The 19,857-nt window shown below is 38.9% G+C and overlaps 1 long non-coding RNA gene across 3 annotated transcripts in view; it reads left to right on the forward strand.

Moving 5' to 3' along the window:
• The first annotated feature begins 2,177 nt into the window (after positions 1–2,177).
• The window catches only part of LOC112836101 (uncharacterized), a 45,715-nt gene continuing 28,035 nt past the window's right edge, over positions 2,178–19,857 (forward strand). For all 3 annotated transcript variants that reach the window (XR_003211382.2, XR_012377952.1, XR_012377953.1), the window contains exon 1: positions 2,178–2,324. This is a non-coding gene — a long non-coding RNA (uncharacterized lncRNA). The remainder of the gene's footprint in view (positions 2,325–19,857) is intronic.

Below are 19,857 nucleotides of genomic sequence, written 5' to 3' on the forward strand. Positions count from 1 at the left end.
TCTGTGTCTTCCTCTATTATATACTGATGTCATCACTATTATTCTGGCCTTCCGTGTTACATTAAACTTGGACTTCTTCCCCTCAAACCCAGAGTCAAGTCTGTCACTGAGTCTTGAGAGATCTCAGCTATGTTCCCCATGTCCACAATTTTGTTTACGCTGTTCTCACAGCCTAGTATATTGAGTTCAGTCTGCACTAATCCTTTTCCACAGTACCAGGAAATATGCCTGAAATCTTGTTTCATGCTTTCCACGTGAGGGGTCAAGAACTCTGATCTATCTCTATTACTAAACATTTTTCTATTTGATGTCACCCTTTTGTGTCCTTTAGAGCCTTTCCACAATTTGAAATTATATATATTTTTTGTTTACTTATTTTCTATCTCTTAAACTGTATGCATCCCAAGGACAAGAGATAGACTTTTATATTCTGTGTATATCTTGTACCTACTATAGGCTACTGTAGGTACCAGGCAAGTAGAAGGTACTCAATAAATACTTGATGTAGGGTGCCTGAGTGGCTCAGTTGGTTAAGCTACTGCCTTCGGCTCAGGTCATGATCCTGGAGTCCCGGGATCGAGTGCCGCATCAGACTCCCTGCTCAGCGGGGAGTCTGCTTCTCCCTTGGACCCCCCACCTCATGCTCTCTCTCTATCTCATTCTCTCTCTCAAATAAATAAATAAAATCTTTAAAAAAATTAAAAAAAAATACTTGATGTAATGGAGAAAGGAAATAAGAAAGGAGGACAGCAAAGGATGGGGAGGGAATTATTCTCCTGGTTTCCTGACTAACCATACCACCCACTTCCTTCCTTCTCCACTCCCACCTCATACACAAAGTTCGGGGTGATTATCTTTGCCTTTTCTTAGGTTCTACCTCTTCCCTCAAACGTCTCCCTGCTTTCCCTCCAAGTCATCAAGTCACAGGACAAGGCCCATCTCATCTCAGCTTTTCCTGATTTCTGTACCCATGTTCCCTCCAACAGAGGCATTTCTCATATTTAATTTCCCTGGTGGTTTCTATCTGTACAATTTTGAGCACTTGTTTACGTATCTTCTTATGCCGTCATATAATGGTTTTAGCATTTGGCATTGCTCCTGCAAATAGATGATATCCTCCAGTGTTTGGCCTCTACTTGTCTGCTCTCAGATTCATGCCCAACTCTTCCCCTGCTTTGCTCTGCATTATGTTCATCTTCTTTGACCAGGCTCCCTGTTCTCTAGCTTCCCCGTACATTTTAGTAATAGGAGACATTTACAGAAGATGAGGAAAGAGAGGAAAATACAGGACATTTCTGTTTCCAGCGACTATGCTTGCTGTATTTTATCCATGTATTTTATCCATTCCAGGAAGCATCTGATATGGTTATCCCACTGGAAAATCACTTGAACGCTATGCAAACTTCTGATAAAAAAACAAACAAAAACAAACATATGTGCTGAGAAAATTGTACATATAATTTTGGGGTATTTACAGACCTGCTGAATGAAGTCTATCCATGTGACCTGTGATCAAGCCATCTCCATCATTCAACAGGTAAAAAATTTGATACTCAGAAAATTGAAACAGTCCAGAGACACCAGAATATTTATGGGGAAAACTATAAAAATACATATCCCTTACTCAACTACTCTACTTCAAACTACTTCTTATTTCTAGGAAATGTTAATCATTAATATTATTGATAAAATAATAGTTATTGTTTCCAATTAACATTATTGATTTAAAAAGGAAAACAAAGTACTATTTGAACCAAGTGGTGAAATGTCCAAGATACAGGAGTTAAAAAAAAAACAAAAACAAACACTAATGAAAGGCTTGAAACAGGTGTGAGAAAAGTTGGTAGAGAATGTGTCTGGCATTGTTCCCCTAAGAAGAGTGTAGCTCAGAGAGGGATCTATCAAAAAGCACATCAGAAAATAAAAGTTAATTTTAAAATAAGTTCTGAAGTTTTCTGCTTAAATTGAGTGAATATCATGACGAGACTTCATAACCATGCTTCTTTAGTTCCTCTTTCCTCACATATAACTTCTAACCCTCCCTGGATCTGACTCCCCCCTGGGAAATGAGGTGGAGAGACCTCCTGTAGATTGTTGGGTCATGCCTCTGGTCCTTCACTCCCTCTTCTTTACCTCCTGCATCACAAAAGCCTACCAGAGCAGGAAGTACCTGGGATTCCTGGGGAGGATGAGAAACAACATACAAAGTCAGTATCACATTTAGCAAGGAGGGGTTATGGGAAAGACCAAGAATATTCAGCATTTGTCATTTCATTTGTTTCTGTGGATTTGAGCTACCATCTGGAGTCATTTCCTTAGCCCACGTGAGTTGTGTTCTCTCCTACCTCCTTTGCACTGTTAATGGCAACTATATTACATTTCTCTAGGTCATAGGCTCAACAATTCATTATATGCATTTTGTTTTGTTTTCTACAACTGGTTTTTAACAGAGTTAAGAAAAGAGAAGAAACATACATTACTCTCTTTCATCATTACATAATAACCTTTGTAGATGTTCTTTGTTTTGTGTGTATGTGGATTTGAAAAAATAAGATCGTTTGCTTTTAGCCTGAAAAATTTCTTTTAGTATTTCTCAAAGGTAGATCTGTGAATAATATATTCTTTCGCTTTTAGCTTATCTCTTAATGTCTTTTTTCTACTTTCATTTTTGGAAGACAGCTTTTCTGAATACAGGATTCTTGGTTGACAGCTTCTTCACTGAGCACACTGCCTTCTGGCCTCCTTTGTTTCTGATGAGAATTTACCTGTTAATCTTAGTGGAGTTCCCTTGCAATGATGAGTCATTTTTCTTTTCCTGCTTTCAAGATTTTTTCCTTGCCTTTTGTTTTCATCATTCTTACTGTGACTTGTTTGCGGATCTCTTTGCATTTATCCTATGCAGTTTGTTGATGTGGAAATTAATGTTTTCCTGGATGTATAGATTAATGTTGCCTAAGAAATTTGGCACATTTTCAGCTATTATTTCTTCAATTTTTTTTCTCTTTCCTCTCTCTCCCCTGCTTCTGGTATTCACATTATTGTATGTTGGTGTACTTAGTAGTCTCTCATATTTCTCTGAGAGTATGTTTATTTTTCTTCATCTTTCTCTCTCTCTGCTCTTCAGATTGCATAATCTCTATCAATTTATTTTTGAGTTTGCTAACTATTTCTCCTGTTGGTTTAAATCGACTGTCGAGTCCTTCCAATGAATTTATCATTTCAGTTACTGAAATGTTCAATGCCAGAAGTTTCATTTGGTTCTTTTCTTAATTAATTTCTATCTCCTTATCGATACTGTTTGTTGCAACATTGTCATAAAAATCTATTTTACTTCTTTAATCATGGTTTCCTCTAGTTCCTTGAAACTATTTGTAATAGTTGCTTTAAAGTCTTTGTTAAATCTGACATCTAGTCATTCACATCCTACTTTTTTCCCCAATGTATAGATCATATGTTCTCAATACTTTTTTGTTGGGAATGACATTACAGATAATATATTGCAGCAACTCTGGTACTGGTCCCTTCCCTCCAGGGCTTGTCATTGTTATTGGTTTTTTTATTTGTTTAATGACTGGCTGGACTATTTTAGTGAAGTATATTGCCCACCGTACCCCACACCCACCCACCACTTTGTGAAGCCTCTGATGCTGTTCAAGGCACACAGCCTTGAATAGCCCACAGTCCCCCCCTAGTATGACAGTGGTTTGGCAGGACTCTTTCTGATGGTCTCTTTCTCTGCAGACACCTAGTTGTTTAACTACGATAATTGCCAGCTAATTGCTTTATTGTTTTCACCAGTGTCCTGGGGCACAAATTGTTCAATAGACTGATCCAGTCAAATTTGGGCTCCTTTGAAGGGATAGCTCCTAAGGAGAGTGTTTGAGATTTGTTCTGGCCCAAGGAATGCTCCTCCCAGCTGTCTCTTTTCCCTGGCTCTCTCTGGCAAACTAGCTAGCCAACACTTTGCCTATATCCCCAATGAATCTACCAATCTTTTATCAATTGTTTGTCACCACAAGTCTCATTGATTTTGAAAGCAACTTTTAAGTTTAAATTTTTCCACACTCTGTTGCAAATGAAGTCAGTTCCTTTGGGATGGGATTCAAAGTTCTATTATATCCTGATTCTCTCTCTAGGCAGACTATATTAGTGATAACTCTAGAGCTAGGTGTGGGGACAATGGTCAGGTTTCTCTCTTAGATGTATGCTTTAGCAGTTGAGTGCTGAGTGGAAAGGGGCAGATAGTAGCCTCAGGTCTTCTCGGCTTGCCTTTCTCAGCATTGCAAACCAGGAAAATGAAAGCTTCAAGATTCTCAGTGGTGCTGTACCCAAAGTAGAGTCTCTGTTTCATGAGCAAGAGCAGAGTGGAAGAAAGAAGCCCTCACTTGACAGTCACACTGACCCAGAACTTAGCCTGAGCAACAGATAGCTGGGAGCAAATTGAGAAACGCTGCTGTCCTGCCCCTTCTGGGAAATTGCCCTCTGACTTGGAGCTAGGGTGAGAGGGAGCCCTGTGTTCTTAACTATACAAGTCTAGAGTAGAATTTCCATGTGGCTTAGAGGGGAGAGCAAGGGAGGGAGTGGCCCTTGGTTCAGATACCACTCACTCACTGTTCTTGTCAAGTTGTAGTAGATTTTCCTGAATAAATATTTCTTCATTTGTTGTATGCTCTTACATCCAACTACAGAGACTTTGGTCATTTTTAAATATTTTTCATTAGTTTTGCAGGGAAGCAGGTCCATAGAGCTCATACTATCATGCTGGAGAAAGAGCCTCTATATTATCTTATTTTATCTGAGAATTTTAAAATGCTTTTGAAAAATTCTGTGAATTAAATATTATTATCCTGATTTTATAAAGAAATTGTTCTTATTTCCCATCATGATTCATTGGTGAGAGAGGGTTTGAATAGAGTCCTTAAAAATATAGATTTCAAAGCTCCTTCTCTTCATATATAACACTAATTAGTTTAATAGCAAAGAGGAGCTATAGAAGAGAAATAATTACTTCAGAAAAATACTGAGATAACTTGTGATTTTGAAGTCCAGAGGCCTATTAGAACAGGTATCTTAGAAAGCAGTTGCCCTGTGTTATTTTATATTCTGAGGACTGAGGGAGTGTCTGGTAATAGAAATTATTTGGTAGCTTTATTGCTGAATTAATACAAAAGTGAATTATGGTGGAGGAAATTTTAATGGCTTTGTTCTTTCCATTTTTAATTCCAGTTGATCATTTTGAGATAAGATATGATAATTTTGTAGATCATGAGGAAAAATTCTATGTAGAAACACTGGAGGTAAATAGCCTAAGGGACAAGAGTATATTGGTAAAGATAAATCAAGTCCAAGAGTAATTAAATCATTAGGAGCATTCATAGGCTTTATATCAGCCTCTGACACTTAGAAACAAAGAATACACAAATGAATAAGCAACCAGCTCATGAGCACTATGCAACCTCAATGTAACCACTTCAACACTGGCTACTTATTATTTGCAAATTCTCATGGAAACTTTAAGGTAGACAGCAAAATTAAATTAAACAATGATTATTTTACCTAGTAATTATAAATGTTAATGGGTTTAGATAATTATGATACAGTACATATCCTATATAATTATGAATGGTATTATAAAGTAAATAATTCTGTACTGAGTTTGGTGTATACCTTTAAATTGTGATAAAACTACATTTTTAGCAATAATCCCAAATAGTTATAATAAATATTTTTGTTTTTACTCTAAGCGTTTAATTATTAATTTATTTCCAGTAATATTTTTAAAGTATGGAAGTTTTTCATTTTCTTATTTTTAAAAACTATATGGATGAGACCTATACATTTAGCAGTTTATGGTAAATGGCATCCTACAATCTGAGGGCAGTTACTAAAATTACTGCCATAATACTTAGGACAGTGTTTGTCCAAAGATGATACTCAGACTATCTGCAAAAGAAATTTCTAGACTCCTCCTTACAAATGTGGATCCCTTGGCCCCACCCCACAGCCTTCCAATCAGAATCTCAGGCAATGTGGCCTAGGAATCTACAGTTCTTTTTATCATTCATTCCCCCAAATGATTCTCAAGCACACAAATATTTGAGAACCATGGATCAAACAAAGCAGATTCTAATAGATGTACCGTAAACATCCAACCTATTCCCCAAATATCAAATACTAAGCAGGGATAAAGCAAAGAACCTTTGAAGAAGACACTAGAGCAATCAAAGAAGTGAAGGGATGAAGGGACTGTTTAGTGATGAAAAGTTTCTTTGCCAATATTTAGAGTGAATATGTAAAAAACTGTAAGTCCAACAGAATAGAAATGGAAAGTGTTTACTTGGTATAAATAAATTATAAGTCACACAATCACAACAAAGTTAAAAATATGTTTAGTCTTGTAAGTGAACAAGCATAATTATAGTCCCTCAGTATTGGCATATGACACAGCAGTTTAAGTTTGATATTTTCATTTGATGGTAGACCCATAAAGGGATGAAAAGTAAAGAAAATGATTTCTCCTTTTTAATGTTAGGTTAAATGGGTAATGGTATATTGAAGAATTAGAATTTCATCAAAGGTCATTTAAAGCAAAGCACTATAATTATTCACTTTTTATGGATACTAATTATGTTTTCACTCAGGCTTTTCAGTATTTCAAAATGAAACTGCTGTACACTTTCATGCCAAAACATCTTTACAAAAGTTGTTACAGATTATTTCCAATACCTTTTGCTCAGCCATTTGGCATCATCACTATTCAGGCAACAATGTTCATATGGTAATAGTTAAATTTGTTTTTCACTAGGGCCCTCTCATCCAAATTTTTCATTTCCAGCCTGCACATGCTGAACTCTAGAAAGTGTTTTAATTATTTTATTTGAATGTGGGTATTTCTAATTCAATTGATCTCAAATATGTTGCCAATTTTTTTTTCTTTTTTTCTTTTTTTGCTGCTTAAAGAATAGACCTTACTCTACAAATTTAAGATTTTTTTGATCTTTCTTTTCAGGTTTCAGTTAGTCAGGCAGACTTGGGTTTGAATTCCAACTCATTTCTTCCTAGCTGTGTGACATTATGAGAGTGTTAAACTCTCTGAAACTCACTTTCCTCATCTCTAAAATGCAATACCACTCACTTTGCAGTATAAACAAAATTAAGGGAGTTGGTGGAGATAATGCACAGAGCCGAGTATGTGGCACATAATAATCAGTTGTTTTTGCTGCCTAACAAATTACCCCAAAATTATGGGAGTGAATATTTTACTTCGTTCTTCAGGTACTGTTTAGATATTTGAGGAAAGTTTGGCTGGGCCATTCACTCTAAAGATCTCTGACACAGTTGCACTCTGTTGACTGGGGCTACCATCATCTGAAAGTCTAAATGGGCTGGCTGTCAAAGATGGCTTTCTCAAACGCTGATACTTGGAGTTGATTGTAGGCTGGTAGCTTAGCTGGGCTATTGCAAGAGTGTCTACTTGTGTCTTCTCCAGCATAGAGATATGAAGATAATCAGACTTACTACATGGTTTCTGACTTCTCCCAGAGCAAACTTCCCAGGAAAGTCAGTTGGAAGATTCACGATCTTTTCTGATCTGGACTTGAAGTTATATAGCTCACATCTAGTACATTCTTTTAATTACAAGAGTCACTAAAGCCAGTCCAGATTCAATGGGAAGGAACTTTAAATCTTGATGGGAAGATATTCAAACAATTTTTTTTTTAACCACCACATAATCCTACAGATTTGAGATATGAATAGTCTATGTAATTTAGTTAACCTTCTCTCAAGTTTTTATACTTGTATACCAGGATATGTAATATATTGGATATATATATAGAGAGAGAGAGAAAGAGAGAGATGGGTAGATATAGTTTATGTGTTATTATACATATACTTTACATGTTATTTATAATACATATGTGTTACATATGTACAATTTATGTATAAATTCTAACATCTATGTCAATCAATCAATAGCTAAATGTAGACATTAGGAGAATTCACTTACAGTTGTCAAGAATTAAAATAGATCATTAATCAACAGACACATGAAATGCTGTTCAACATCACTAATCATCAGGGAAATGCAAATCAAAACCACAATGAAATATCACCTCATATCTGTTAGAATAGCTAAAATCAAGAAGACAAGAAACAACAAGTGTTGGTGAGGATGGGGAGAAAAGGAACCCTCATGTTCTGTTGGTGGGAATGTAAACTGGTGTAGCCTCTGTGGAAAACAGTATGGAGGTTCTTCAAAAAATTAAATATAGAAATACCATGTGATCCAATAATTCCCCTATTCGGTATTTACCGAAGGAAAACAAAAACACTAACTCAAAAAGGTATATGCACTCTTATGTTTTACTGCAGCGTTATTTACAATAGCCAAGACATGGAAGCAACCTAAGTGTCCATCAACAGACAAACAGATAAGGAAAATGTGGTTTATACACACAATGGAGTATTATGCAGCCATAAAGAGGATGAGATCATGTCATCTGAAACAACGTGGATGGACCTAGAGGGTATTATGCTAAGTAAAATAAGTCAGACTGAGAAAAACAAATACCCTATGATTCCATTCATAAATAGAATCTTAAAAAATTAATAAACAAAAAGCAGAATCAGAACTATAAATACAGAGAACAAATAGATGGTTGCCAGGGGGGAGAGGGTGGGGGATTGGGCGAAATGGGTGAAGGGAATAGAGAGATATAGGCTTCCAGTTATGGAGTAGGTCACAGGAATAAAAAGCAGAACATAAAAAATATAGTCAATGATACTGTAATAGTGATGTAATGGGACAGATGGTAGCTATACTTATGGTGAACATAGCATAATGTATAAACTTGTCAAATCGCCGAGCTGTACACCTGAAACTACTGTGACATTGTGTGTCAACTATACTCAAATAAAATAGATAGATGATAGATAGATAGATGATAGATAAAATAGATTATTAAAAGATTGGTGTCTCAGAGGGGAGGGGGTAGGGGGATGGGTTAGCCTGGTGATGGGTATTGAGGGCACATTCTGCATGGAGCACTGGGTGTTATGAACAAACAATGAATCATGGAACACTGCACCAAAAACTAATGATGTAATATATGGTGATTAACATAACAATAAAAATTTAAAAAAAAAGATTTGTGTCTCTTCCAGAGGATTAATTTTTTAAACATAGATGATAGATAAAATAGATTATTAAAAGATTGGTGTCTCTTCCAGAGGGTTAATTTTTTAAACATAGGTGTTTATATATAGGCAAAGACACTAACTAGAAGATGTTTTAGGATCTGTAGCAATTCTATAAGTCTATATTCTAAATAGAAAACATAATTTGAGTTTATGCAGATACTGGTTTCCAAAAGAGCAAATTGAAAATATCTTGTAAGCATTCCTACCATATATATGTTCTTTTGCTCAGTCATTTCATTGTTACCTCCATGAAATTTTTCTGTTTAAAAAAAATGAGTTCATATATGAATTTTCAACTTTCATGTGTGTCCCAGTGTTCTAATACCCTAATTCTCTATGAGATTGCTATAGTCATCAGTAAACACACAGATTACAAGCAAAGTTAGGCAAGTTTCTTAAGGACAAGATTTTCACCAATGTGGTAAATTTCTAGACACGAATTTAGCTCTCTTGCTTCCAGTGAATTAAAAATGTGAGTATTCAGATCTGGAGATTTACCTGGGATAACAAATGACTATGAGGCCAGAGCTGCCCATCATGACCTGGGTATTGTAGCTGGGTATTGTAGGTTCAGGGGGCACAAGTATGAATGGGGACAATATTTCATTCAGGTTCAGACTTGAGCACGTTCAGAAAGAACAAGCAAATTATATGAACAGACTCCTGTGGAAGCCAGCTCTGTTGTACTAATGCCTTTCCTTCAAACCATACCTTCTAGAGGTTGGCTACTCTGGCATATACTGAGATTTACTACCCAGTTCTTCCTTCAGGAATAAAGGACTCATTAACCCACACACTGTAAGAGCCATCCTCAGCCGTCAGCCTTTCTTGGGATTGCCTCAGCTGAACAGAGCTTCCTTGCCCCTCTCAGATCACTTCCCTTCTGGGGTGGTCTACATTCTGTGACCATTGATAAATGGATATAAAGATCTGGTCCGTTTGTCCCAGCTCAGGACAGCTCTCAAGAGTCTTCTGGTCTTCAGGGCTGTCTAAGGCATTCCACAAATACGGTGTCACAGCTCAATTCTCTTTCTGCCCAATCCTGCCCCCTCCCTCTCCCTTCCACAGATATTGTTCTCAAGAGCACACTCTAATAAACCTCTTGCATGTTAAACAGAGTCTGCTTTCTGGGAAACCCAACCTGAAACAATTATGACCAACTGACAAAGAAGGAAAAACTCAGGTCTGGTCCACAGATGGCAATACGTAATACATTGTGACTAGCCAGAAATGTACGGCTGCCACACCACAGCCTCACTTGGAGGTGGTCCCAAAAGACTGCGGTTAAGGAGATTCTATCAGTGTTAAAAACTGGAGCAGTACAGTTTATTGTTTACCATGTGTGGAAGGGATAGTGATTGAGTTATGAGTATACATTGACTCCTGTACTTGAAGAAACAATAATCAAAAATCAGAGGCAAGAAAGTCTGTAGAGTAGAGGGAGCAATGGAAGTGGATAAAGTATGCAAATATTCATGGCTCACATTAATACCTACTGAGGGCATTCAACACAAAAGAGGCAATCAACAACCAACTGGACAAGATGACCCATCTTGTATTGTCAATCATCTTATTTACTCAGCCCAGTGGGGCTGACACAATGAGTTATGGTGTGGCCATTGTGCCAAAGATAAAGGACATCTGGACTATATAGCATGGGCTCTCTCTCATCCAGAATGATCTAGCTACTACCACTACTGAATGCCCTATCACGAGCAGCAATGTGGCAACATCAATGAGGAGAATCTCCAACCACTTGATATCAATTCCATTACATTGGCCCTCTTCCATCCTGTATCATCCTTACCAAACTTGACACCTGGGTTTTTCTTTTATATCCACAGAACTCCTCCAGCACCACTATTAAAGTATTTACCTAATACACGAACCAACCATGGTATCACATACAACATTGCCTCACAGTAACAGGTATTGTTTTTACATTTAAAAATGAATCACGCGTGTTTATGACAATTCACAGATAGGATGAAATACATTCCTTGGCATTGAGGTCTGGCTCTGCACAGTGAGCAGACACAGTCTTCTGGGAAGCTCTTCCTTCCCATTGGGGCCAGAGTTAAGGCACGCTCCTCTTCTGAGTACCCTATAGAAGAGGCTTCTGTCTGGTCTAGAAACCAGATGACGTGTTTCCCTTATAACTCTACGGCCATATTTTCTTCATTTTCACCTTCACTGATGTCATTGAAACATTCAGTTCCATCATCCCATTCTGCGCTGGGATGGAGACACACCCCATTACAAATTGAGTATAGAAGGTGTCATCTGTGGTGCTCAGGGAAGTTCCTTTCACTGTGGAGAACTGCCCAGAACCCAAGACATCCTCATAATAAACGGCATGGTTTTCAAGACAGAAAGGGGGAATCTAACATACTTGCTTCCAGCCTCTTGAAGCTTACGTTCTTAAACACAGAACATGGCCCTTACAACCCAGTGGTCACTTAGGATTCTTGGTGAGTAACAACACCCTCATGTCGGAGCCCCAACCGCAGCACAGACTTACTTCTCCGGATTCCCCTGGCTCCTCACACTTGTGCTATGCCTGCCCCAGTGTCTCCACACACACAGCCCTCTTTTTTTTTTTTTTGAAGTTTATTCTTTATTCAAGGTTTAAAAATGTATTATACTGCATTATTGCAAAAATTCACTGGTACAAAACTTTTGCCGCTAGTGAGAAGGCAATAAAAAGTTGATTTTTAAACTCATTACTATAAATTATTCTGACAGTACTTTGCAAATTCAGAATTTCAAACTGCATTTTCTTTTTCTAAATTGCCCACAGTAGTGGAGGTTCCTGTAGCGAAGGCCAGAACTTCAGCTAAATTCCAGAAAGGAGGAGAGTGAGGAGGGAGTAGCAGACATCAAGGATTTCCATTTCTCTTGCCGTGCCACACACTTCAGGGCATCAGCCTGGCTGTATCTGTAATCACATAAACAGCTCTTCGCCAGTCTGGATGGCTTTCTTAACAAGTTCCCTATTCTGTGATCACTGTAAACAACCATAACTTTTGCATAGCACTTTGGATTTACTGAATAATTTGCAAAATGAATTTTGTTACCCTTACAGGTTGCATCCACCACAAAATCATTAAGTTGAATAGAAAGTTGCACATGTATTTGTCATATACTTTCCCTCTTCTGTCTGCTTCTCTCTGCTTCATCTTGAGAAGACAGATGAATTTTACAGCAAAAGAGATAAAAGAATAGACACACAGAACCCTTTAGACTTACTATATAAGCAATCAGCTGGAGTAGAATAGCTACCTAGAGAATAGAATAGTAGAAAGTTTTGGCAAAGGAATCAGCTCAGGTAGCAGCATCCTGTGGAGTGCAGTCCTCCAGAATATGGTTTATATTCTGAACCAATGGCTCATTTCTGGTTCCGTGTCCTCAGTACATCGGATACACAGGTATGGGAACCAAGGGTGGAAGTAGGGCCGGTACTTTTCACCATCACTCCTGGTGACACACTTTCAGAATGCATGCTTCTTGTCACCATCACTTTGGGTTACATTATAATTAGTCCTATTTCCCAGGGCACACCATGAGCATTCTAGTACCCTTGAACATACAACAACCACCTGGTCATGTTGGGCTTATCATGCCAGAGAATCAATAAGCAAAGAGTTAACTCTACAGGGGATAATAATTGACCTTAATTGACACAGGGGAGTTAGAATTGCTGCTATGCACTGGGGACAGGGAGGAATATATCTGAAAAAGAGAAGACTCCTTGGGATGTCTTTTGGTGCTTCAGTACTTAGTGCTAACTAAGAATCAGAAGGTACAGAAACCGCAGCCTAACAAGGGCCAGGCATCTAAGGCTTCAGACAGCTAAGGATAAAGGTCTGGAGTCACTCCACTGGGCACATAATTAAACCATCCTACAGGTCAAATATAAAGGAAACTCAAAATAGACAGTGAAGGAAAGAAAATACTGATTATGGCCTTAGCACTTAGGTCCAAAAAGTGAGGACAATAGCTCATTCAACTAACCTTCTTTCATTAAGTCCTCTCAAATTTGCCCGCCACCTTGAAAGGGACTCTGTAATGGGAATGAGAGAAACTGAGAGGTAAAAAGGGTTGGACTGTAGCAGATGCACCTTGAGCTCGGCCTCAAACCCTCTCCACATCCTACTCCAGGACTGCTGTGGTGGCCTGTTCTATTGAAAGCTTCACCCAGCTTCCTGTAGGTGCAGCCTGACAACATTTGACTCAGGCCTGTGTTAAGTATCTCTCAACTTCTGCCTGGGTTTTTTGCTTTTTGTTTGGTTTTGGTTTTGATGCACCTATGTGGGAAGTACATAAGAACCTATGCACATTCAGAAGTCAAAGGAGTATTAGTATGGTTTCCCTTGATCAATGGGGAACAGAAGCTAAAGGATGGGCCCATCACTTTGATACCCAGCTGGTCAATTCTGAAACACCTACCATAAGGCTCTTTGGAACAAACAAAAACAGCATAGAATTGAGCACCACTGGTGCGGCCAACCTTGTAATTCACCCCTGCATTGGCTCTTCCTCCTTCCTGTCCAGTCCTCCATATCTTGCTTTCCGTATCATTTCCTTCTTGCTTTCCAGCAATTTGTGAGTACACTACCTACACAAAAGCCTTTGCCTTTGAATGTGCCTTCAGAGAATGTCAAAGACAAGTGACTATTAGGAAACCTAATGTTGTGGTAAGCCAGAATGGAAAAGGATCTGAAACATGATAGTGTTACCCAACTTGAAGCATTATATTTCTATGCAGGAACCTGGGAAGCCACTTGTTTGTTGCATGAGTACCTACCTCGATTAAATTCTATGTGAAGCTTTTAGAACACTAATTTATGGGGGCATTTCACTCTCATTACATCTGATTCTCAGCCTGGAAACTATTCTTATAGCTAGATCTCAAACAACACAGCACATGATGTAGCCAAGTCTGGAGGGATCTCAACCTGACCCTCCCAGTTATCACTGGGATGCAAACATGACGATCCAAAGACAATGCTTGGCTGGCCTTTAAGCAAAGGGCCGTCTGCATTCGGTGGCAGATAGGCACTGACGCACATTGTCTTTTCTGATTTCAAAACACTTTCCACTCATCTCTGAACATTTCTCAATAAAGCTTGGGAATCTGGTGCCCTAAAATACAGTAAACAAGATGAGTTTGAGGTTCACAAACATTGCTTCCAACTTCCTCTGTGTGGTATATTTTTTCAGCATTCCACATTGGTATACAAATGTTTCCATGTTTTCTTTGAATAAACAAAGTCCAAAACATCCCAGACTCTGGCTGGCATATTAGATGTAAAGATTAGACAAAATATGTGATGCAAACGATTATTAACAAATTTTAATCGTTCAGATTTTCAGATTTGTCACAAATTCAACATTATCCTGCTTGAAAATTAAATCTGGATATTTTTAGAATTTGAAAAAACCAAAAAATTTTTCCTATGTATATATGCCACCCTTACCAAGCAAATTTGGAGGGTGCTGACATTTTTTTGTACACTTTCACATTAGACAGTAGCGATAATTATGTAAAGTTAATAATCAGGAATTATATGCTATCTTCAAACATAAAATGTATCATTTAAAAATTACTGTATTCTTGACTAACCTGAATTTAAATGAATAATGATGGTGATGATAAAGATGATTATAGCTTCCACTTACTGAGCATTTTCTTTTTTTTTTTTTAAGATTTTATTTATTTATTTATTTATTTGAGAGAGAGAATGAGATAGAGAGAGAGCATGAGAGGGGAGAGGATCAGAGGGAGAAGCAGACTCCCTGCTGAGCAGGGAGCCCGATGCGGGACTCGATCCCGGGACTCCAGGATCATGACCTGAGCCGAAGGCAGTCACTTAACCACCTGAGCCACCCAGGCGCCCCTGAGCATTTTCTATGGTCCAGCATTTTGCTAAGCACTTTACATATATTATTCCATTTAATTCTCCAACAACGGTATCCACTAGATGCTAATGTTACCTCTATTTTGTAGCTGCAATTCCACAGACAGAGATTAAAGAGCTCCACAATAATACCAGCTTGTAAATCACAAAGCAGCAATGAAAATCATTCAAAGAACCAAAATGGAGGCATTGCTTCGGATCTCTCTGAGATTTGCATTAGTAATAATAATGTCTTTCAATTTAGAGGAATGAGATAAGATTGAAGGATAACAACCAATACTCCCTTAAAATAATTTTAGTTCATGTTACGGATCTATCGACAGTACGGAAGAGTCATTTTAGAAACAGATTTTTTTTTTTAAAAAATGAGTCACAATGTGAGCAGTGACACTGAACGATTGGAAGGACCTTTAAAATACGTATTTCAATTATGAAGATACGGTGGGACTTTACATATTTGCTGTGGGAGTGTATGTCCTATTGTACCACGAGCATCTGTTCCTAGGCTTTAGCAAACATGTCTGTCGTCCTATTACGAAATGCTAAGAAAACATACAAAACTTTTAGGCTTGTGACCAATGCGTGTTGCCCTGCAAAGTGGTCAGGCATTCAACTTGCATTTTGTTTCTCTCTTCTCACCCTGTCCCTGTGCTTGATGAAAGCACCCTCAGGGTCCTCGAGTTTAGTTAGTGAAGGGGTTTCTGGACCCTTTGTAGAATCCTTGGGGCTTTTCATGTTCATCCCTCCCCAGCTGTCCCCTCTCCACCTGGCCAGGTTCCGAGCAGATGATGCAAGGCTGTGAAATGGGACCGAGCTTAGGATCCAGTTGAGGGGAAGGCAAGCCAGAGAGGTCACAGAAACTTCCACATAAACAGAGCTAAGACTAGACTGGTTCTGTGTTAACAGGGTTAGAGGTTGTCTGTCCTTCAGAGGGGCGTGCCCAGGCAGACAGCACTCCACATGTTCTGTGCCAGAAATGTTTCCCTGTCTTTTATGCGACACTGGGAGGTGTCTTTGACAATTTTTTTCCCTTTCTTGTGAATATGATTCAATATCTCATTATAAATTATTTCACTAAATTATGAATCTTTTTGTATTAGATTCAGAGCAGGCCCTAAGCTCAACTAGGAAGCAAGCCGGACTCATCTACTGAAGCCTCCTCTTTGGCATCTTCTGTCATCATTGTCTTTGCTTTTTCTGTTGGATTTGGAATATTTCCATTGCACTCATATGATGTGAAAGTGCCACACCTAAGCCCGATCTCCTGATGGCTCAGTGTTCTAAACCTGATCACAACCCAGATTTACCGGACACTGTCCCCTTCTTATCCTATCTCCTCTCTAATTGGCATAATAGTTCTCAATAACAGTTACGGTGTTCATTAGGTTTAAATTTTTGAAAGGCTTTCTAGAAATAAACTATTATGTCCCAAAGCAAAGTTGACAGGGAGAATTCAAGCCCCACTTGACACTGGAAAGGACTTTATCTGTGAAGATGTATCTTCTTTCCTTCAGCCACCAGTGCCTTCTCCATTTCATGGTTATGTATTTATGTGTTTTTACCACCTCTGGAGAAGGCTGAAGACATTTAAAAAAAATTCCTAATGTGTAATTCTCTTTATGATGCACGTTTTGTCTATTGCTTGGAATTCTTGTCTTGGAGGAATTCCCAGTGCCTTGTAATCCAGGTCTTTAGCCCTGCCAGTCCTTTCCAGTCTGCCTGGTTTGCTCAGTTCAACCCTAGCAATAAGCTTTCCTCCAGCTTTCTCTTTGCTAAAATGAAAACCAAAGTAAGGGTAGGTAGGAGTGAAGGATCACTAACACATAGAAATAAGGCTTATACTCTCCAAAATTCTTGGTCTAAGGAAAATTACCAAATAAAAATATGTAATGAAAAGTATGGCTTTAGTTAATAATCTGACTTGCTCTAAGGAACTATTCTACATCAGCCAGAAATGATCAGTTATTCTTTAAAAAAAAAATTATTTGGCTCAGTATCTTAAGCCTAGAGGAAAAATTATAGAAGCTGAAGTCAGAAAAAAAGGATGTTCAATTTCAGCTGCGTGGGCTTGAGCAAGTTAGTTACCTCCCTGGTTCTCAGTGTTTTTGTGAGTGAAATAGGTAAAATAAAATCTACCTAGCAGGACTGCTACAAAATTAAATACCATGGGAAGATATACACAAAGATCCTTGTTTAGTAGCATATACTTTAATTCACACACGAAAAAGAAAGAGAAAATCAGCAATAAACAACCAGCCAGAAGCAAGCAAATATGGGTCCCTAAGTGTTCTACGATCAATGCCACGTTGTGTCCCCTTTAGGGATGTATGATCCCCCAAGGGAAAGAGGTAAGTCTACTAGTTCCCAGTCTCTAAAGTATACGAAGTGCTCAAAAGGTATTTGATGAATGATTAATTCCATTTGCAAGAGAGCATTCTCGGGGTACTAGAAATTGTGGTCACAATATCACACAAGGAAAAGTGACATTCATGAAACAGAAAAGTCCATCCTTGCCCCGCTGCTATGAGGAAAATTTGGGTTGGTAGAGTTTACAATTTGCTAATAATTAGTGCTTTTCTATATACAAAATTAATTATAGCATAATAAAATCCAGTCGCATTTGTTCTTAATTCTCCTCTGATCTGCATTCTGTTGTTTATTCTCATTTGTTCTGAAAAGGTCCATTGTCTCTAATGTTGCTTCATAAAGGGTAAGAAATAAATCAATGGTATTTAGCTTTTCTAACCATCTGGTCTGGCAAACATCCCAAAATTAATGTTTAAATCTGGGTGCAGTTCATATATTTTGTCTTGTCTTAGGGAAGAACTCTCGAGAGAGGAAATGAGTTAGGAATTTCCCTCTAACCTCACTGAGAAATTTGATCTTTTTGTAGATACCGATCTAGAAATAGTATAGGTTTACATTACATGTTACTAGATTCAGTTCTATGACAAAGGCCATGACTGGTCAGTTTGAAAGCTCCCATTTAGTACTCTTTCTTTCAGGTTTTAGAGAAGGAGTTAGCAAACTTTTTCCACTAAGTGGCTGGATAGTAAACATCTTTGGCTTTGCCGACTATACATTTTCTGTTGCAGTCGTTCCACTCTGCTGTTGATGCAAAAACAGCCATAGACAAGATGCAAAGAAATGGATGTGGCTCTGTTCCAATAAAATTTATTTACAGAAAGAAGTTACTCTTTAAGTCAGATTCCTGAGGTTGGTTCACAGAGGACCATGCAGCTTCCTCCTGATTCTCCTGGGATGCTCCCTCTGAGGAAGCCTGCCTAATTAAGAATGGTCTTTACCTCAGCCTTCTAGAACCTCCATATTCTGACACTAGACTCCTTTTCCCGCCTTGCCGTGCTCCATCCCCTCCTCGTACGGTCCGCTCCTACACTTAGCTTCTGTGACAGCGATACTGGTGGGAATGGCATGACAGCGGCTGCCTAGTGGTTGGCGTAATTGGACAGTGAGAGGAAAGAAAATACAAAATGATTCTGGAATTCCAAAGTTCAATGAAGAAGAGGTGGTACCTATAGGAGAAAGGCTGAGGTCATAGGAGAGAATTTTTTTGAAAGAAACCATGAGTCTCTCTAGCATTAAACCATTTCTATCACGAAAATCCTCCCTTGTGTACGTACACCCTCGGTACCCCCGTACATCTCCCATTTTAGCATATTGGGCGGACAAAACCCCATCCTGGTTAAGTTCAACTCTCTGATTGCTCTGCTCCTCCACGCAGCTGAACGAGGCTGGGAAGAGCACACAACTTTAAATGTACTTGCACCACTGTTAACCGGGCCCCCAATGTTGCTCAGAAACCACATCTGTTTCCCTAATCCTTTCGCTTCCCCACCTAGAGGACCATTTAGAACCCCCTTCTCTAACCTCATATGCCCAACACTTCCACTCCCACCTTCACTTCAGCTGTTGACCTTGCTTCCTATTTAACAGGGAAAGAGAAACCATGAAAAAGCAGCCCCCACGGCTTGCATCACCACACCTAGCCACCTCTCTGCCTCCTTGCGCGTATAGTCTCCTGAGCTTCCTGTCAGCCTGTCATCTTGCACAAACTGTGCTGCTCTCCAAGGTCCCTTGGCCTCTGGGGTCACGTGACCCCTTGCTTACTCAAGACCAGAACTCCTGCAGTTCTTTGTCCAATCTTCCCTCTCCACCAAATAGTTTCTAACAGTTTGTATGCATGCGATCATCTCTCGGACGGTACCAAAGAATCCTTCTCTTGACCTCACAGACTCCAGCTCCAAGTCCACTCTGGTCTCCCTTTTAGAAGTTGTTTGCATTCACAGTATTCACGGTTCTTAAGTTTCTTCTTTCTTTCTCTTGAACTCACTCTGATTTTTGCCCCACCACTATACTGAAACGGGTCTGCAGTGTCGCAAGTGACCTCTGCTTTGCTAAATCCCATGCTTAATTCTAAATCCTCACCCCACACACCTCCCTTCAGGGTTTGACACTATTCAACCTCTTTCTGCATCTGGCTGCCAAGAATTCACACTCTCCCAGTTGCCCTGTACCTCAATGTCCACTCCTTCCCTAGCTCCCTTGCAAGTTTCTCATTAGCTCCCCAACTTCTGTACATTAGAGTGACCCAGAGCTCAGTCCTTAGGCCTCCTCTCGTTTCTCCCTGCATACACCACCTTGGTGACTGATCCGGTTTTGTGACTTTGAATATCATCTCTATGATGATGACTCCCGAATTTATAATTCATCCCAG

This window comes from Callorhinus ursinus, unplaced genomic scaffold (genome assembly GCF_003265705.2).
Source record: "Callorhinus ursinus isolate GAN/ISIS: 27379988/994484 unplaced genomic scaffold, GSC_fseal_2.0 scaffold4, whole genome shotgun sequence".
Taxonomy (NCBI): Eukaryota; Metazoa; Chordata; class Mammalia; order Carnivora; family Otariidae; genus Callorhinus; species Callorhinus ursinus.